At 35.5% G+C, this 22,220-nt stretch overlaps 1 long non-coding RNA gene across 1 annotated transcript in view; it reads left to right on the top strand.

Moving 5' to 3' along the window:
- Positions 1–22,220, top strand: part of LOC110467584 (uncharacterized) — a 132,526-nt gene that overhangs the window by 15,738 nt on the left and 94,568 nt on the right. Inside the window, exon 1 of the long non-coding RNA XR_014954782.1 lies at positions 1–22,220. This exon is cut by the window's left edge and continues 15,738 nt beyond it. This is a non-coding gene — a long non-coding RNA (uncharacterized LOC110467584).

Here is a 22,220-nt window from a genome sequence, read left to right as displayed (position 1 = left end):
TTTAAATCACTACCTTTGTGATTTGATAATTTCTGGCTATTACTGCCAATAACTTCTTTGTGACTGCTGTAACTATTTGAAATAATAAAAAAGACAATCAGACACAATTTACCTTTATGACTTAGTTTGTCTGTTTCAGAAGTTCTGTTCCAAATAGAAGCTGTATTTATTGCAGTGTGTGTAGATAGCAGTATTCATTTGTATCAATTTTATGAAGTAGCCAAAATGAACTGATTTTGCTGAATGATATGTTCTGCCATATAACACAGTGGATCATGCTTATAGTTGTGCTAACAAATGGAAATAGGTTTGTAGTTTCATTTCTGTGGTATTTTGTAAAACTATCTTAACAGAGTCCAGTTAAGCAATCTGTGAGATCACATTTTTGGGTAATGATTAAATATTTCAGGATGTAGATTTCTGCTTTTTTCATTTCAGGGGCCTGGTACAGATTTTACAGAGCTAAAGTCTTGAACAAGTGTTTATGTCTGAAAAGCTTCCTATCAGTTTTTTCCCCACTTGTGAACTCATTCTGTGGTTTACTAGCCTCGAGGTATTCTCTAAGAGGGAATAAAAGGGATTTTAGGATGCTCAGTGATGACTGATGTGTGATATCCATTCTTACTTACTGTTCAGATTGATTCTCTTTAGAAGGTTCAGAGATTTGACCTAGACATAAAGAAGCCAAATCTCAGCAAGTTGAGATGTGAAATACATGGTCATAAGTGTTTCCTTCTAACTGGCTTCAGAGTTAGTGTAGGCAGGTCAATCAGAGCAGTGTAGCTCTACCCAGTCATGCACTTACCAAGCTTATATGCCCCACTCAGGCCTGGGGGTGTTGCTATTAGCCACCTCCAAGTGGCATGGGTACACCTCAAGTGTTGGCCCAAGGATGAAGACGTAGCCAATTAGATTTTTTTGAGCTGCCAGAACTGCCCAAATGGAGTTGATTGTGGTTTTAGTTTTTCTCAATAGAGATAACCAAGAGCCAGCAGGTTTTGGAGGTGGGAGATGAGGGCTATGTGAGAAGCCATGGTGAGATACTTGATGTGGTTCTATCTGATCATGTTTCTCTCTTCTGCATGTGCTGTCCAGCTGAGAGTACTGGTGAGCTTGAACACTGAGCTGGGTAAAAGAGCTGGTCCAACTGAAGTGCAACCATGTTAGCTCCTATCCCTACTCTTTTATGTTTGGATCATGTGAAGTTTTATGTTTTACTAAAAAATTAAGTTTCACTGTCTGATTTATCAAGCATTGGCACAGGCTGATGGTGGGGAAGCTGGAGTCTGTAGGAAAAGAGCGTGCAGGCAAGAAAACAAGAAAGAGCAATGACTGGCTTAATGGTATTGGATGTGTTCTCAGTGTTTTAATGGAGTTGCTTACTTGTCCTGATGCTCCATCTGCTTTCCCTTTTTACAGGTGCGAATCTCAATAACTTCTCATAATTATTTTATATTTGGGTTTATTAGATTTGGTTTTGTCATATAGCCTTGCACTGACTGCAGTCAGAAGAGGTTTTTCTTCAATCCTCATAAATAATTTGCTCTCTCAGTATTTTTGATCTGAATCTCTTGCTTGTGGCTATATTGACTTACTGAATGGTTTATTTCATTTAGCATGTCAAGATAATTATGATGTTAGCAAAAATGGAAGCTTAACAGTCCCTGTTTAGTTGGAGAATTATTGTGTCTATTACTAATTGTGCTGTCTGGCTGCTGGGTTTTGGAAATGTCATCTGCGTTCCACTCATCTCCCATTCATAATAGTAAATACTAATAGCAGTTACTATAGAAGGGTTGTTGCATGGCTAAATTCATGTTTGCAAATTATTCTGAATTCCTCAGATGCCAGATTGTCTAATGCAACAAGTTATGTTGCTAAGGTTAAGTATCCTCCAATTTCTCTATTATATATTCATGTCCTTTAACAAGAGAAAGAAGCAGAATGAAACACTCATTGATGTTTTTAAGTTACTCATTGAAGCTAATGTCTTATTAATAGCCTGGAAAAACTTCTTTGCAAATATGAGATTTAGCTCATTTTCCTGCTACTTTTGAAATCTAAAAACTCTACAAAGCAGCTATTACTTCTTCATAAACAGTTTCTGGGATGAATTTGCAGATTTACTCATGTATTATCTTGGAGTAGTCCTAGAGATACTATTTCATGAATATGTAAAGCATGCTTGCTGTCTTCTTTTTTATATTGTAGATTCATGGAAAATTCCTAGTTTATTCAGCAAGTGACTTTCTCTGCTATATTCTCTCTATATAACAAATGCTTGTTTCTTTGGAAACTCAGACTTCATTATTGATAGGAAATGAGTCTGCAGTGCAGCATTATTATGCTTTGAAGGCATTAAAGTTAATTTTCAGTTCTTCTGTTCTATTACAATGAATACTGAATTTTTCATTTTTTAATAATTTTCTGACACCATATTTCTCTCTATAATTCATAATTTTGCTTGCCATACCACAGATAATTTTCTATTCAGTTAGCTCCCTCCCTCCTTCTTTATGAGCACGTATGCTAAGTCTGTTTTATACAGGATCTTTAGAACTATGGACAGTTTTCACAGTTTCCCATCTTTTTTACACTCTCTTCAGTTCTCATGACCACATTATACTGATATGTATTTCAGTTTCCTTCTATCATTTTCTCACTTGAAGATTTTTCTAATGGAGTCGGAAATGGAATATCACAAAAAGGCATTTTTAGTTTGAAATTAGCTGTAATCTATGAAAAGAATAAGACAATCTTGCAGCTGAGATAAAGCAGGACTTGAGAAGAATCTGTGTATTACTACAGATAGTAATTTGAGTGTCAGAAATGTCTACATGAATTAAGAAACCCTTTAAAGTAAGCTTAACAGAGTTCAGTGGGCAGGAGTGTCATTAATAAACTTGGAAGGGAAAAATGGACAGAAATTTGCACAGAGTTCAAAATATTAATGGAATTTAACTGGGGATGTAAACTCTGTGCAGTAGTTTTTTGAGGAAAATAGCAGCAGTCATGAAAGTAAAATTGTTTTTTAAAATGTTATTAAATAGGCTGCTATAGAGCAGACCAAATATGTTATAGAATGATAAAAAGCCCTGAGGGCATTATTAAAATTGGATTTTAAATAATAGTAGAAATTGTCTTGTTTTTTTGACACCAGTCAAATATAATGATAGAAGAATTGGAGTTCTGCTACAATGGATATTTGCTTCCATGCTTATTTGGCACGCTTAGTTCTAGGTAGATACCTGAAATTAATTCCATGAATAGTGCTGAAAAACTCCACCTGAAATATTGAGATAGAACCAAAAGCAGTTGTTGCTCAAGTGTATGGGAAAATTACAGATGGCACCATTCACAAAGGCATCAAGAGAGGAGTGCCTAAAGAATTATGTAGTTTAAGAACAAATATCTCCTAACATCATTAAATTACAACATGCCGTGATTTCCAGTACAAAAGACTGAAAGTTGTTATATATTTTTGAAACAGAAATTGCTTCATAAAACAGACTACCTGGGATAGCAATCTTCTGAAAGCAAGAGTGGGATGGAAATTTCTACAGATATTATCCTTAAAAAAAGGAAAAAAAAGAAGAAAAAAAAAAGAATAGCATAGAAGTGGAAGAAGAAATTTTAACTTGTTGGATGTAGGCAGGAAAAAACCCCAACCCAGCAAAATTGATCTTGATTGGAGAATGTCAATGTTTAATGTGATGCTGCAAGCATTAATAAAACTCAAGTTGTGGGCAGCTAGCCTCCACTTCCCTTCCACGTGGAAGTGTAATTCTACTGGGTGATTTCCTGTGGTTTAATTGCCAGGGTTTGTGAGTGTGATTATGGGGAGATGTTTGAAAGTAGAAGCTTCCTGTCAGCCATTACTCTCCTGTTATGCCTTCTAAGTGTAAAAGAGAAGAGATTATTACCTCACACAGTGAAGTGGACTTCCACATTGCAAACTGAATCCCTTTTGAATGGCTCAGTGACTCCAGAATTGAAATTTCTGCTTTCTATAACTTGCTCACCTGCCTTTTCACAAAGGGATTTTGTACATAGGAAATTTCTGTTGAATCTAGTCCTCCTCTGTCACAGGTAAATGCATCATTTAATTCCTTTAATTGATGGGTTATTTTTCTTTTTTTACTTTTTCTGTTGCTGCTGTAGTGCTTCACTCCCGTTATAAGCTTGTTAATTCAAGAATGAGAATGGACAACCTCTTCATTCCCTTGGATGTCATAATGGGAGGGAATGTTCAGGACACAGTGTGTGTGCACTGTGTGTTGTTCAGAACATAGAGGGGAAGTTTGGCTCATGCACTGGAACCTCAAGAAAAATAATTCAGGAAGTCTAAACTGCTGTAAATGATATAGGTGCTTAAGATGGCTACATTAATACTATTTTCAGTTACAAAGATTCCCCTGTTCATTTTAAGACACATTTTTCATTTCACCATTAATATCTTTCTTCTATATTTCATTTCTCATTTTCCCCTTTATTATTTATTCATAGCCTTTATATTTCTATGATTAGCACAGTCTAGAACATTGTTTTTCTTTTTATCTTGCTCATTTTTATTACAGCAGTGAAATCCACACTGATTACACTGTAGCAAATTCTTCATTCTGTAGTGGTTTGCATAACCCTTAAGGCAGAATATTCACTTTTTAACAACTTAGTTATTCAGTATTTTCCTGTACATTACATATAGATGCAGATAATTTAAACTCTGTCCACCCATTTGAGTTAGACACATCCTCTGAGAAACAAAAAATTTTTAAAAGAATCCAAATTCTTTATGGTAAGATGAGGGTCTTTCCCCCACCTGTGTTTTCTATTAAGTGTAACTTAGTTTCTTTCTGTTCTCATGATTCCCTTGGTTTTGTCTTTATTTCAGTATGTCAGTTTTACCACTTCCCATCTATGATATGTTAGTGGAATTCAGGGATTTAAACAAAAATTAAATGAAATGTTAAAAAATTACATGTATTACTTTCTCCTCCCATTTCACAACATCACCACTCATTTTGTTGACCAAAACTGACTTCAACACTCAAGTGTAAGCATATGTTGTACCAAAAGCAAACCCACTGGCTGGCCTTAAAATTCCAAGGTAGCTTCTCTGAAATGATTGGGTACAGCATAAAAGCTCCATGTAAGAAGTACTATGTATAGGAATACTACACTAATAAAACTGAGGAGCCTCATAAGATCAAATGACATGAAACTGGTGAGAATCATTAGAGTGAAGATAAAGAACGTTAGGACTAGTAAAAAAAAAATTATGTGCTTTAAAACAAATATGCTTACTAGTGTGCTCATCAAAAGTACCAATTGGTTCAACCCTTTCCTGGAGCAGACACTGCTTATCTCCAGGTCTGATATCCTATGATGAGCATAGCTGTCTTCCCAGAAAGCTGTGTTGGGAACTTAGTGAAACTCCAGTCCACAATTATGTGTGTGAATGCATAGCTTTATCCCAAGTTCACAGGTGTCTTGCAAATATTCTTATTCCATCCCCACACAGTCAGGAAAGAGAATTCTAAGGCCTCCCCCATGTTAGGCCTTCACCATTTGTAGGAACTTTTTACATTGTTGTTTGAACTTGGTATCCAGGCAGTTGTCAAAATTAATCAATATATATATAATACACCCATTTAGAACATAACAATTCCTTAGAAAAGTAAAATTATTTAAAGACGGTTTTTAATCCAAGAAAAATATGTGTGTTTATCTCTTCCATAGATAGCTGTGGGCCATTGCAAATTCACAGCTTTTGGTATAAGTGATGGTGAAATGCAGAAGTTATAGGAAATAAGCAAATAAACTACAATGGGTCAGAGGTAGAGGGGTACTCTGGATCTTGCTGTGTTGCTGGCACTTGCTCTGATGAGCATTGCTGCTGAATCAGTTTGCTTTTGGAGGTTATTTTCTTTGTGGAACAGATAATTTGCAAAGGCATGTAGGTGAAAATGCCAGACCATAAACTGTTGATGGGCCCCTGCCCTGCTTAGTAATTTTTTTGGCTTACTAAGTCTTTGTCATCTGACATAAATGAGGATTCTACCAAGTCAGATCTGAGGGAGACAGAAGTGCCCTGCAGCATTTGAGCCTCTTCTTCAGTGAGAAGAGAATGATTTACATATAAGTAACTCCTGCTTGACTGGAGGGATTTTACTTGCAATTAATTTATCCCCAGATCTTCCAAGGCACAACTTACAGAAAAATCTGAGACTGGCACACTGGCACATAGGATATTGATGGCAGAATGCATGAATTACTTTACTGAAATCCTTTCTAAAACAAATTTAATTTTTTAGGAACAGGGTGTTTGAGGATGAGTGGTCATATAATTGAAAACCATCATATTAATGTACCTTTACTTTCAGTGTAAAATGACCAACTAAGACCATTGCTAAGTCAGATGCTTGTTCCCACATGGTACTAGAAAGTTGAATACCAGATATGAGTATTATGCGGTCCTCCTGAAGAAAAAATATGCTTCCTTCTGTGTGGAAACCTTTGGAATTTATTCTGTTTTCTGGTTTTTGTGTGTTTCATTAATCTCTGTGTCTGTCTTGTACTGTTTTATGGAAAACAGCATTAAGAAATACTCACATATTGTTCAGATACTTCCAGTTTGCTTTTGATAGAGCACCCCCGATGTCAATAATTTGCTGAAAAATGTTTTTTAGGGAAAGGAAATGAGACCACAAGTACAGAATTATATTAAAGAGAAACCAAAGCTTTCTGAAGTGTACTGATGAATGCTTTACTGGGGAAGGCATATGCTAGGTACCCGAATCAGTTTTCACAATAGAAAAAGATATTCTAAAATTTTGCCATTAAATAAAAACAGAAAACAAGTAGTTGCTTCTTCAAATACCAGCACACTGTTTCCTTGCACAGCTATAGCCTGGTAGAGATCATATTGATCTGAGAGATGTAGATGCTGGGCTTTGCTTTAATGAGTACTGAAGTGTTTTGCACAAAATGGAGCACCTTTGACAGCACAGACTGAAAAATACTCTAAAGCTTTTAAAAAGTATTCCATATGTTCTTCTCATTCTAAAGTGCGTGCTCATGCATAAACTGCAATGAAAAAAGGTCTTTTCAATATTCTCAGTGTTGCTGTATCAGGCAGCAATGAGTAGGTATCTACTGTGTCAAGCTCTGAAAGGAAAGGTAACTCCTGCCTCAGGAACTAATTTATGGTGGGTTTAAAAAAAATCAGTTTTATGAAACCAAACAATGTAGCATTCTAGAGACTATCACTCAGTATTGGGAATAGCTATAAAGTTTTTAATAAGATGAGAGAATAAACTAAATACATATGTACATTATATATATATGAAAGCAGGTTGACTTCAGCTTGAAGTACTTTGTTATGTGTCTGTGATTCCTGCAATTAGTCTTGAACATATTGAATTTCTTTTAAATTTTCTGAGTAAGATTTGAAAAATTAAATAATTCAGCCTTATCTTAATGGCTTTATTCTTAGCACTTCTTACTCCTTGCCAATACCCATTGCTACTTTGCCTATTGACACCTCTTATCAGAATGCTGTTTATAAATTTACTGCAGCCTTTCAAAAGTTTTAAGGGTTCTATTTTGTTTTCTTCATGTCTGATTAAACCTCAAAATCTTTGCTAGGAAGATTTTGTAAAAATACTTCCTTTTTGTTTTTCTATTAAAAACATGAAATGTAAGTTCTCAGACCTCTGGCTTTATTTGGTTTTCTTCTATGGAATACTTAGGTTTGTTTTGCAACTTGCACTGATAGTTAAATGACATTTAAGTATTAGAGACTTTGATCTTCAGTGAATGGTCTTCTGAATAAATGAGAAAATATATGAGTGGATGAAAAGATAAATGCAGTGCAATTTTCCTGCTTTGTGCACGGTCTTCAGAGGATAATATCTGGTATTGGTGGCTAGACTAATTTAGTAATCTGTCAATTTTGTTTCCTGGCAAGTATATATGACTGTGAGGATGATGCCTACCTAATTCAAAGGGGCACACTTTCTACTAAAATGTAGGACATTCCAGTTTAAAGAATTTTCCTGTAGAATTATTAAGAAAAAAAATCTTATATCTTTTTTACTATTCCTGAATTCTATATTATGAACATCATGTCTAGATTTTTGACCAGCTGTTTTTCAGACATCAGTTCCTTGTTACTGATGTATTGTGAATGTCTTATGCTAACGGAAGTAGCCTCTTAAGAAGTCTTTCAGAAAGAGGTTGAGGTGTCATACATATAAACAGGCAACCCAAATGTCACTTTACGCATGTATAATATTGTTGTCATTCTGTTCCATTAACATTTGCAATACCAGCAAGATGTAAACTAGGTCAGTACAGAACTTTACAGAACTTCTCAAGTTATGACAACAATTTCAACAATTTTATTTATTAAAGTTAATTTCAAAAGCTTAGCAAAACTCCCATGATGAGTCAGTCATTCTAAATAAACTGTATTAGTCCAAAATAATTTAAAATCAAACTATCTGAAAGTGTCTCTGGATTTTGCATAATGATTTGCAGCACATTGTTAACACGTGAATTATTTTCATTCTTCTATACTGTTAAGTTTTTAACCATTTAACTTGGGGAAGGGAGTTTAATGATATAGCTTCAGGCTATATAACAGCTGTTAATAATTTCCTTGATTGTAATGCTTCTCCAGTGGAGATCTTGCTGCAGTCCTTGGGATGTATCTGCCAGGAATTTTACCTGAAGGAGTGCTTCATTGTCAGGCTCAAGATAATGTAGCAAATGAATGACTGAAGCACTATCTCCCTCCTTCTTTCTAGTGCCCAGAGACAAAAAAGAAGAGATATATGTACCATAGGAGTGGTACCAGTAGAACATGAGCAAGCATCAACGAGTTACAAGCAGTTCCAAAGAGATTTTACAGCTTAATAAATAAGCTGGCTCTAAAAAGCCTCATAAACTGTGCTTGAGATGTATGCCTTACATAGCAGAAAATTTATGTGAGGTATTTATAATTGCTTTTGTGATCAAAATAATGTGGTTAATAAATTCTAACAATTCACAAAAATATTTCTGTTAGTGTATCACTTTTGGCATTCATACAAAGTTTGTTAATTCTTGCTTAGCAGTGGTAGCAAAGACCTTGTGCATTGTCACTGTATGTAGTTAAAAAAAATCCTGGTTATAGGTATATTTACATATGAAAAACCTTTTTGTGTGAGTTGGTAACTTAACACCCACCTGATGCATGAGAATACTCTTTCACAATGATAGTGTTATGAAACATTACTCTTTAATCATGCACAAACTTTACACTTCTCCCTAAGAATACTCATATTTTTGACTGGTGCATGGAAAATAGAGAATGAAAGTATTTCAGAAAGTTATAAGACCTGTTAAAGCACTAGGTATGAAATGGCTGTCACACTTCACTTTCATGACTTCAGAAATAATTATTGGTGCTTAATGGTTGACAGGCTAGGGTCAATTTTTACAGTCTAAATGTTAAGAGTGGATGATTGCAGCAATAAATACCTGTCACCAACAGCTTTCAAGTAATAAAAAAAATCCACTTGTATCTGGTCAGAGTGATAAAAGCACATGAAAGTGCACCAATTAGATGACTTTAAAAGGATTTGTCAGGTTAGAGCTGCTGGAGATCACTATTTATCTCTTTTGAATAATATTTGTAGCTAAAAATTAGCAACTATTGTCAGAGAGAATCAAATCAGAGATGAGGAGAAAAGCAAGTATGAGTTTTTATCTGCACTTTATTAGGCTACCTGTAGTTATGAATAGTGTATGTGGGACTTGGTAATAAAGTATCTGATCTTCTGCTGTTGAGGCAAGAAAAAATGTTCAGCCATAGGTTATAAATCCAGCTCTCAAGTCATCAGCAAACATATTTAGGATTCTAACATTTTAATGTATTGAAACTTAAATGCTATTACTGTAGATTACATTTCTTTTGGCTTCTATTGCCTTTTGACTTTGGTACTAGAGATACAAAATACGAGTAGTGCTTGACACTTTGATTAGCCCTTAGGTAAGGCACAATAAAGATTTCCAAGTTCCTAAACAATAAATCTGACAGCTGCTTTGTTTACTTTGCCATTTGGCTAAGTTCATGGTGGGAAGATGGGAGGGAGGGATGAGGTGCCATTACCAAAGTGAGAAGCAACTTGCTGTCTGTCAAAATGTTTCTGGCACTGGATCATCTCCATGTTTAGATCTAGGCTTCTACTGCAATGTGATGTGGCCAAAGGAGAGGTCAGTGATTGCTTATTCCTTCACACACTTCCCAGATCCATTCTTCTTGCTCAGGATCTGTGCTGTGGCACATGTCCTCCATGCCCACCCTTGGCTTCTAATATGCCAGCTCTCTCTGCCAGACTTCTGCTGGCTGGAGACATGCCTCTGCTCTCTGCCCAGACCAATGAAACCACAGCTCAGCCCCACTCAAACATACCTGTTGTTGGGAGGAATCATATTTCCAGTTTCCTCTGCTACTTTTCCAAGGATTTAATTTATGGTATGGCTACTCTGTCATGGCACAGCTCTGTTAGCCCTTCTGTGGTTCCCATGTGCCCCTACTTAACTGTTGCTATTTTGGACTCCTGTTGTCTCCTACTTCTCTACAAAAAGAACTCTATAAATAGATATAACAATCATAAGAAATAAAGCCCAAACAGTAGAAAGTTTCACAAGGCTTCCATCAGAGCTTTCCTAAAGGTTACCTGCTCAGAACTTGGCTCTTACAAAACACCAATTCTGCCTTCTCACCAGAAAGAAATAATGTTTTACTTCCCTGCTTGCAACAATTCTCTCATATTAAAAGCCCCTTCAATTACAGGCAGCAGGTTTAGCTTTACTAGGCAATAAAAAGTACCTATGCCAGACCATTGTTCCCAGCTCAGTGATATCATCCCTTTTAGTTTCTCTTTTGGATCTTCGAAGGATGCAATCTAATTTGTGTCTCCTAAGCAAAACCACATAGGGCCCATAACCAGAGAGCAGCTGAGAGACCATTCACTCAGAGATGACACTGTTTCATCAGTTCAGCAAGCTGAACTGTGTTTCCTGCTCCCAGAGGCCTGGGAGTTTTGAATCTACCCTGCACCTCAAACATGTCCTGAGCCATTTCAAATCCTTCTTTTAAAAATCAAACAGCTTTTCTTTCTGCTAGAATATTTTCCTGACAAATATTTCCAGACTTGTTTCCACAGCACTCTTCCTTTCAAAGGAAACCACATGCCCCTCCTGTTTTCAAGGTAACTGTCTATTTCATGAGCCAGGGTACCCTGGCTGTGTGACTGTGAATTGGATCTGAGCTCTTGCCCAAAGATTTCTGTTAAAATACTCTTCCATGCTTTGTGTCCAGTCTGGGCTACTTTGGAAAAATGCTCTCAAAAGCCATGTTTGTCATAATAAAGATCAAGCCTTTGTACACAAAATAGGCAGGGAATGCAAACCTTATGTTACAAATATTCAGCTGCCCAGTGCACATCAGCAGATTATTTATAGAGACATATACCTGCAGAAATACATTAATTGGCATCAGTCTAGTCCAAGTGGAAATGTTTCTGCTGTTACAGATTTCATGAATGTTGCTTTCCAATCTTTCATCAGATTTCCAAATAACAGTTCATTTGCTTTCTTATTCTGGTACTATGCTTTGAACTGTTTATGCATTTGATTTATGTAGCTTATATTGCTTTTGCATTGTTTATACTGTACTTTATACTCGTAGTTACAGAGTTCTTCAGCTATGTGCACTGCCTCACATCTCAGCAGACTGTGGTTACAGCAATAAAAAAATTGCAAAGGTATTTTAGATTAGTACTAAAATTGAAAAGATTGACTACTTGGCAAGGTGTGTTTGAATTAAACACAAAGAGATTTTCACATCCCTTATAATGAAAATAAAATTAAGAACCTTCCCAAGTAATGAATTTTTTTGAAAAGAAGCTCTCAATATTGTCCCTTCCAAACTGTACTGTCTTGAACTGGTCTTGAAAAGGACCCAAATCTTAAGGCTTCCCCTCCAGACTGGTGGTGTTTTTTTGACACCTTGATTATATTCAAACCACTTAACTTTCAGAAAAGACGTAGGAGTTGCAGGCAGTGAAGATTAAGCAGCAGTCCCACAGCAGTGTGCCAGTGCTTCAGGTTCCCCTAAGGATCAGGGTTTGCTCACCAGCACCCTTCCCACCTCTGCAGAAGAAAACTGCTCCTTCTCCACAGACTGCCATCCTCTGTGACTGCAGGACAGCCCAAGCCTTTCCTTTGGCTGCTGAACTGGAGTGATTCTCTTACCAATTATAGTCAAAAGGACTGCACAGAGGAGACCAGTGTTGCATAAAGGTGTTTAAATTTAGCAGAAAATAAACCCCATTGCAGTCCAGCTGCTTCTCAGAGATCAAGGGGGCTAGAAGGTCTCAATAAATAAATATTTTTCTGTTAATTGAGGAGATTTTGTTTATACAAAACAAATGTAACTTTGGGATGGCAGCTCCATGTTTCCAGATTTAACATGCAAAATAGTGAAAATGTGAGGCAATCAGAGAAACAAAACAGAACTAAGACTCATATGCACATAAATATTCAGTTTGAGCAATGATAGAAACATCACAGGAAACTGGGAAAAGGGAAGCCAGACAATGAAGGGGATATAAAGGCATTGGTTTCTTCTGTGTGATGAATTTCAAATACAGAAAATCACATGTGTTTATGTGCCAAAAGAAGAGTTGTTAAAGTTTGCAAATTACCACAATGCTGTTGCTTTCCAGGAGTAAATGAGCTGGGGTTTTTCTGCTTGCAGAAGAGGAGGGTCAGGGGGACATTATTGTTCTCTACAACTGCAATGTAAGCTTGTTGTAGCAATGTAAGATTGGTCCCTAATGCCACTGCCATATCTAAAGAGAAAAGATGAGAGGAAGTGGCCTTAAGTTCCACCAGAGAAGGTTCAGATTAGATATCAGAAGAAAAATGTTCACTGAAAGAGTGATTTGGTGCTGGAATAAGTTGCCCAGGGAAGTGGTAGAATCACTACTTCTGGAAGCGTTCAAGTTGGTCTGGATGTGGCACAGGATGAGGATATGATTTAGGGGTGATTATGGTGGTTGATGGATGGACTAGATAATCTTGCTGGTCTTTTCTAGCCTTGATGATTCTGTGAAAAGGATTTGGATAATTATCCTAGAATAACAGTCCTTATGAGCTACAGAATTGCCACAATGGTTTATCTTGAACGGCTTTCAAAATCCATCAGGTTAAACCAGATGTGGCACTTCTGTCACGGACCAAGAGTATTCACAGATTAATTATTTAGGGACTGGTGTTTTGGAAAAAACTATTTTAAAGTAAGCATTTCTGAGAAGCTCACATGTAGAAAGGTTTTCCTGCTGAGGTTCTCCATAATTCACTCATCACTCACAACATTTAGTGTAGCAGCAATCTGGAAGCAGAGGTGAAAAGAACCACAAATCTCACTTGATGTGCCATGTGGGTTGTTTTTGCTGCAAGCAGTTTAGCTGTTCCTTTATAGCCATTAAAAGTTTATTAAAATGCATGAGAGACATCCATTATAAACCAGAAAAAAGTCCATTAATATTACATATCAGATAAGAGTTATATCTACACATTCCATCCCCCAAACCCCTAAACATCTAAAGAAAAGCATATTTATATGTAGAAATTTAGAAATGTCAGGAGACTATTTTAATACCATGTTGAGTAATTGAGTAAACTATTAAAAAGTGGATCAATAATGAGACCTTCTGCCTAGAAATCTGATGAGTTCCAAACAATGCTGGCATTACTCCAGAACATGATGCTGCAGCTGACATTTCCTGACCTTGCATACTTTGAAGGCAAATTGTATGGCTTTCCCACAATAGTTCTGGGAAGAATGAAAATAACCAATAAATATTTGAAGGTTAAAAACAATGAGGAAGAAGAATCCTTTACAAAAAAGCCCAGTGGTTCAAATAGAGTTAACAGGATGATATTAAGGGAAAGGTGAAATGTAGATGCACTATGGCAAGAAAATTCTTGTTTGTAAATTACTCAGCTACATATATTTAGATAAAATATAATTTCTCAAGTGAACTGGGACTATGACTTTATTACTGGGATCTTTTCATGGTGGTCTATGTGCAGATATATTTGCAGGCAGCAGTAATATGCTATCAACAGAGAGAGGATTGTTTGTCTAGTTTACCTGTGAGGTCTCCTTGTTTCAGTTACATACTGTGAAACTGATGTAGTGTGAGTTTCACAGGTGTATAGAATACAAAGAAGTGAGCAAGCAGAAACTGGTGTCATGAAACAATATCCATCCGTTCCTGACTGCAGCTTTAAAGATGTTACTGTTTTCTTTGTAGTCAGCTCTAGCTGTGTTTTAGCTTTTTAGCCCCATAGGAGACTTTTTACTGCAGGATCCTTTCAAAATTAGGTATTTCTTTTCCAAGGTATGTGCAATGTTAGTATATCTGTGTAATTCTTGCAGCGCAGCTCAGCAGGCTTTTGCCAAGTAGTAGTTTTCAAGATAACTCCTTATTGGTCTCCTCTGGAAGGAATTGATTAGTGGCTTGGTTTTAAACAGAATATTTCTCAAAAATATTTTCTCCTTAAATAGGCTTTTCTTAGCTTATAACCATTTTCATTTTCCTGTAAATTATAAGACATACATCTTTGGAAGAAAATTATTCTCATTCTGTACTAGGCAGTTAATATGTGCTGATCTCAGCCAGCAGAGCTAAAGGTGTCTATGAAATGTGTCTATGCCCAGTGGATAAGCTGCATTACAATTAAAGATGAGTCATCAGTTGTTTGTATTTATTCACTCATGTCTTAAAATTGGAATCCTAAAAGATTAAGAGGAAATAAATTTGATTTAAAAAATATTCATCTTTATGACAGCTTCTGAAATTTTATTGAACTTAATCTTTCCTTGCAGGAGTAACCCAATTTTCAAGCACCCTCAGTACTGCAGCACAGTATTTCATGTGTTATTCTCTAGAATATATGCACACTTCTCTAGAAGATATGAGTGCAATTTTCAGTGTAGATATGGATCTGCTACTGCAGAGTTTACCTGGTAGGCTGGGAAATGTTATTAACAACTTTCTCCATTGATAAAGAAGAAAACTTTAACAGAGCAACATGAGCCATAATATTAATCACCAGAAGTCTTCTCTATCTTTGAAAATGCTCTTGTTTCTTCTACATTTTAGAGAAGCAGACACTGTGAACACATGCAGAATAACCTAATATTACATTTGCAGTGCATTGGAAATGTTTGGGATACAACACATAAATTCTGCTTACAAATTAGATCCCACATTTTTTCTGATTTTTTTTGATACTTTTACATATATATCAGCTAGAAGGAATAAACTAGCCAATGTAAAAAATTAAATTAAATGTAAAAAAATTAATGACTTCGTTAATGTTAGATGTGTGTGTGGTGTCCCATTTCAGTAACTAGTTTATCAAACAGTATCTTCTGGTTTTTGATCAAGAAAAAAAGGACATCTTTTTGCATGAAGTATCATATAGTTTCTATATTCATGTTTAAAGAATGTAGCAGATGTAAATATGCTGTAGCAGATTTAACATGTCCAAGAGTTTCTGTGGAGTAATATTACTACAGAGAGGGGCAGAACCCAAATGTAGTCTTCTGTGAAAACTGTAGAACATTTAGACTGAAAACTATTTTGTTATGATAGTAAGGTCTGTATTAGTTGAACCAAGAGGGATCTTTTCAGTAAAGATTAAAGTCTTTATGCTGGACCTTAAAAATGCATGGTTTTAACTTGTCAGTTTAGGTGGAAAGGGAACATGCAGTTTGGGGCTTGTAGCTAGGGAATACTCATCACAGAGATTGTCTGCTCTCTGCTCTGGAAATCCAGTACACAAATGTTACACATTCCCCCACCCCCGCCCCCCTCGGCCATTCTTTTGCAGTCTAAGTTTTGACAAGTCAAAAGAGCCTGAAAATTGACTTCACAAAGTATTTCAGTGCATGTAGACTAGAGACAACTGTGTAGAATTCTGCTCAGCATTAACATGTGTCAGCAATGTTGAACTATACAAGCAGAAACTTTGCTTCATACTCAGATTTAAATCCTGAAACAAATTCTGTCTAGAATAATACATAAACTGTAATGTTATCTCTGTTTTCTGTGTGTTTTAGGAAAAATTAGTGGTAACTGATCCAAATTTATATGCATTTAATCAAAACTTTTCTGTACTGGTAACTACAAAGAAAGTATTTTTAACTCTGCCCTTCGTACATTTCTATAGATTTTGCCTCAATATGTCTAATGAAAATACCTGCTAAACTGCAAAGAGTTTTGAAAATTTCCATATAATTTTTTTTTAATTTTTAGACTTTATTTTATATGTCATAATTTTAAATTTTTCTGCCCTATGGCTTTTAAATTAACTGTAAAAATGTGCATTAATAAATCCATGTTTCTTTACTCTAGATAAGTAAAAGTGATTTGAACTTGTTTATTCTAGAAGTCCAGAGTATTTCTAATTAAATTTCAAATCCTGTATTTCATATATTGCTTTATTTACGTCACGCTTTTCTGTTCAACTCAGACACCATTTATCCTGACCAAAAAAAAAAAAAAATTAAAATAGGACTATGTATGTTAAAGAGCATTAAATGTTGGTTAAATTATAGCCCAAAGGCGAAATGTTTGTGTCTGTGAATGTGTAACAGAGTTATTCTGGCAAAGAGTATTGAAAATCTATGCTCTGTACCTAATTCCCATTGATTTTCAATAGGAGTCAGTTTCTTGTGCTCTGCAGATGTTGTAAAATTATTCAAAGAACATACCTGAATCTGTAATGGAATATCATTGATTCACAAGGAAGTTGCAGTGAAATTGAAAAATTAACAAATCACTCACTGAGAGTCTGTGGCACAGAATTAATATTTAGATAGTATGGGCACTTGAGTTTTAAGACTTGGGCATTACTAGATAGACTTGATCACTAAAATATAGTAATATTCAGGGTAACCTGAAGGCTGATCACCTGCAATACTCTCCTCTTTTGCCTGTTTTCATACCAAGGTTTTACTAGCTCTGTAGTTTGAATAGACAAAGCAACATATTTTAACATCTTTTCAAAATCTGAAGTCAGTCTTTTCTGCTGAGATATGGCTTGATAATATTTTTTATAGTGCCATTAATTGCATTACATTTTCTTCTATATCTGGATAAGAAATAGCATTAATAATAAAAAGACAGCATGACAATGGTTATCACAGAACCGTGTAAAAAGAAAATAGAACATAAAACCTGTATGTAGGCTGAAGAAATGCTGTAGAATGGTATCTCTGAGGACATGGAAAACATATTAGAAATGTGATGATTGAAACAAAATAGTAGTTAGTCATTCTGTTAATAATGTTAATCAATGAACATTTTTTTTTCTGAAAAATGTTTCAAGAATTGTGGAAGTAATAAGGCACTTTTTTGGGTCAAAAAGTCAAATTCTTTTTTTAATCAAAAGTGCTCTAGAAAAAAAAAAGTTTCCAAACTAGGAAATATTTGTGTAGGTCTTAGTGGTGGAAGAAAAAAGTGAAATAATCAGGAATGCCTTTGGAATATGAGCACTCTTGGAAAGGTCACATTTGTTACTGAGTAGTATTGCCAATTATGTGTTGGGAACGATTTGTTTCTAGATTTATTCTGGAGTGAGGAAATACAAATGAAGTCTTCTGCAGGCCTTTTCTGACATCCTCATTTGATGTTGTGTTTGTGATGGGCCAAGCACTCTCCCTAGAGCATCTTTAGGGAGAAGGACCTGGAAAGGAGCAGTAATTTTCAGATATTTTAGAGAAAGGGAGCTGATTTAGTGGTTTTAGTCTGTGAAGAAACTATTTTATCATCAGAAGTTGGATAAAGGCAAGTCTTTAGTTGGGATAATTCTTATAGTACAGATGAGATAGCTGTAAAAGAGTAGGTAACGAATCTGTGCTCTGTTGTATCTTTCATAAGTAGTATGGCCTTCATATATTTGTATATCATGTTGGAACTATATCACTAATAAACTAATATATAAACTAATTTCCAGTGAAACTATTAATTTCAAGGCTTTCTTTTAGACTATTCTGGTTTTGTTTGTCCTGACTCATTAGTAGTCATCTTTCTATAATGACTTTTTCAACAGGATAGAACATATTTATTCTTTAGTACCCCTTCAGGGCTGAAACAGGGCTGCTTAGACTAGCTTTTTGGTGCCAAAAGGGTTTGATGCTTGCTCTGATCAAAAGAAGAAACTAGACCAAACATCTTATCGTTGCTCCTTTGCCTGGGTGTTCCTTTCTAGTATTATTTGTTTCATTTTAGTAGTAACAGTTAGGTCTTGGTCCATATGGACAAAAAATAGAATCTGATGAATTACCAACTGCTGACACAAAGTCCATCTGAATTTCATGCTAAATCTTGCAGAATTTTGAAAATGAAAGTTGAGATTGAGCACCTAAACATTTCTCATCAACCACCTCAATCTTCAGAAACTAAGATAATTTTATATTGGGAGCTGCATGAAACACTATACGCTATTTATAAAATTAGTTTCTAACCCTAAAAGGTTAAAGGGGAGGCAGTTAGGAAGAAAACTTGCTGTATGTGTCCTTTGATGTTTCTCTGGGTCCACCAAGCCTCTGCTATCATGCAAACAAACCAAAATCACACAATCCCCTCAAGCCAATCCTATCCCATAGTGTTTATGAATCGTTGCCATTTTTTTCTTTGTAAAGAAACAAGTCAACGCCTTCAAAACAATTTTCTTTTTGCTTGGCAGGCAGTTGTCTTCAAACTTTTGATATCTGTAGTGTTATTTTTTGCTCAAATTATTCTCTAAAAATGAGTATAAACAAAAAAACCCTGCCAGACAATTAAAAAAAATCTCAGCTTTTAGTTGACAGTCTGGCAGTAATTCCAGAGCTCCAGCTCCTGCAAATGACAGTTTTCACTGGAATCTCCACTTCATTAAATAATGTAAATTTCTTGCTTTTCTGGTGAAAATATAACCTAATTGCAAGGGGAGAAAACTTATATCCAAAGTGGTTATCTCCCTGCTAATTTTATATTTTGCATTTTGGTAAAGAAGAAAGGATTAAGAGAATTCTGCTTCACAGTCTTGAACACAGTTAGCAGTGTTCAATAACACAACATGACACATGAACATTCTTCCATATTTCTCTATGCATTCTTCTTAAAGTTTGTGTAATGGAAGACTTTTCCAGATGAAATTCTTGCCTAAACAAAATTTGTGGGTGCAATTGCTTACTTTCACAAAGTAGCACTTTGTCTGATTTCTTTACTTGATTTGGGTTTATCAGCAAATAAATCATCAATATTAATTCATTTCTTATTTTTTGAACAGGTTCTAATCACACTATAATTTAATACTTTCTTTTCATCTTGGACATAATGTAGCATCCAGACAGAGACTATATCTGACCAAACAAATGTACAAAAAGATGTTGCTATATTCATACTTGGTATGTGTGGGGCAATACTTTTAAGCTATTGAGAATATGGAACAATTTTAAGCTGCATTTGTGTTGTGTAAGGAAATCCTTATTTTCTTATTTCACCCTCAGTCTGCAATAAAGCATATATTAAAGAAAAGGTAAGAAATTTCTATCTCAGTTAAAGCTTTATGTTTCAAATATTTCAAAAGTGCCAAGACACCTGAATTAATCACAGAATCATAGAATGGTTTGTGTTGGAAGGAAGGGCATGGGCTCTGATGACATAGTGCTCCCTGTGACTCAAAGAACAGAAGGTAGACTGGGGCACAAGAGATTATTATGGCATTTATCACATTTATAAGAGGTATGGGTCTTTAGAATGTTATCACCTCAGCCTAAGATATCAGGAGATATATTAATTGTTTACTGGTTTTAATACTTTTTTGTGTGGAAGTAGATTCATAGAGCTGTCGTTGTATGTTTTAACTTTTATGTCTACTAAACAGATTTTCTGAAATAAATACCTATGATTTAATTACCTTGTATTTTAACATAACATAGCAAAAGAGAGGATGAAGTCTTCTAATGCAGAATTACATCACAAGACTGTGATTATCCTCTGAGCTAGATAATGATGTAATAAGATTAATTTTAATATTGAAAATTGAGATATTCAACATCTGCTGCTTACAAGAGGATCAAGAATGTTATTACAACTGCTAAAGGTCTGAGCCAGAATTTCTTGTAATGTAGCCAGTCTCCAGCAACCCCTGAAAGATGCTGAATTCCCATTTCTGTAACATATTTTACCTCAGGGGAACTGCGATATGTTGTCACACTGTTGTCTAATGAGATAAACAAAACTGGAAGTAATTTAACCACAACTTTACTCCCACCTGTATCCTTTCTTCTCTGGCTTTTGAACTGTTTTCTACAACTGCTAATTTTTCTTATATATCTTGACAGAATGTAGAATCAAGCAATGTATTTCAGGAAGAAATAGAATATATATCACTGAGTTACAGGTATAACAAACTTGAATATTTTTAAATAATAAGATTAAGTTTTGAAATTTTAAACTTGGAAATATCTGTCTAGGCTTATGGTAAAAAATCCTCTTCTATGTTCTCATATTAGTTTTTCACTCAGACATGTTAAGACTGGGGAGGTTAGTGAGCTGAGATATGTTCCAAGTGCCAGAAAGAAGAATTGTATTGTAGTCTGACTGCAGATGGTGATGATGAGATTCTATATTCTGTCCCCTACTGAGTTTGTGTGTAGATAGGAAGAGGGAGGTGAGAAAATCTGGCTGACTTTTGTGATGCTTTACTTTCTCTGCTTTTCTAACAGGAAGTTAAAATCTGTGTTCCCAAAAGTGCTCTCAGCATCCCCACAGGCCTGCTTCTGCCTATTTCTGTAGTAGGTATCCTTTGTCTTGGTGCCTGTTCCTAAACCTGCACGCCACCTGTGCCAAGCCATCCCTCCTGTTAATTGAAACCTCACAATTAACTGTTTTGTTGCATCAGCACAGTTGGAAGTCCCACCTCAGCTATTAATGTCAGCTCACTTATTGAAAGTGTTTCTTGAAACAAAGGTGGTAAAAACATTATACAAATGATTGATTGAAATAATTTTTCCTTCACTATGAAATAATGTATCTGCTTGTTTTTAATATTTTCATTGTGGAAAGAGTTTGATAGCTTAAGTATTGGAGTACATCCAAATATATTCTATATCAGTCATTGTATATCAATAGGCAAACATGTTTCATATAAAACTTTGTGTTTAAAACTAGTAAAGGACATGATAAGAATACATAAGTAAGTAAAAACTAGTAACTGACATGATAAGAATACATTTTAATACATAAAATATTGAAAATTTATTATTTTAAGACCAATACCAGTATTATACTAATAGATATTTGATATGGGAAGCATTTGCTTACCCAAAAATTGAGTTTAGGTATTTGACTGTGTTCTTGCATTTCATTTTCATCTTTCATCTGGAAAATAGTTTTCATCAAAATGTATAATTACTATTTTCCCTGTCTTTGCTCCATGGTGTAAACCATAAGGAACAATTGAGCAGGGGCTTTTCTAATGGTCTCTGCAGAGGATATGTCTTTCCAGCACTGAATGTTTAAAATTATGATGAATTTTCACACCTCCAGGGGTAGGTTGGTGAGCTTTATGTTGATATTTTTACACAGCCTGTGGGAATGAGTGTATGTGTCTATATATATATCTGTATGAAGCCATGATGAACTTCTTGTTATATCAAAACTGCTTAATAGAATTTTACATGTCTTGATGAGTGAGTTTCTGTTAACAAAAGGATACCTAGTGAGCCATTACATAAGAACTTGTAACTGGGAGTAAAGATACCTACCTGGGTAATGGAAGAGAGTGATTCAAGTCCTTGCTCTGCCAAAATGAAAACAAAGACATAAACCTGAATCTCTGCTTGAGGGGAGCTTCTTGTCTTCAGTGAATGCTGAGAGTTAAGCTAATCCTGTTGCTTTCTAAGATTACTTCAGGAAGTAGGCTGATGTTTTACGCTTCTAGTACTCCAGTAAATCACTGTCTGAATCAGAGTGAGCAGATCAGGGTGGAACAGTGTGAGCAGGGGGCTGGCATCACACTCACTGGCACCTGGGTATTTCCCTCAGACTGGAAGAGCAGGGTGAGCACCACACTGCACTGGGCACCATGGGCACTTCCAG

Source organism: Lonchura striata, chromosome 4 (assembly GCF_050655825.1).
Source record: "Lonchura striata isolate lonStrDom1 chromosome 4, ASM5065582v1, whole genome shotgun sequence".
NCBI classification, from domain to species: Eukaryota; Metazoa; Chordata; class Aves; order Passeriformes; family Estrildidae; genus Lonchura; species Lonchura striata.
The sequence above is the reverse complement of the archived record's forward strand: the minus strand, read 5'-3'. Positions and strand labels throughout refer to the sequence as shown.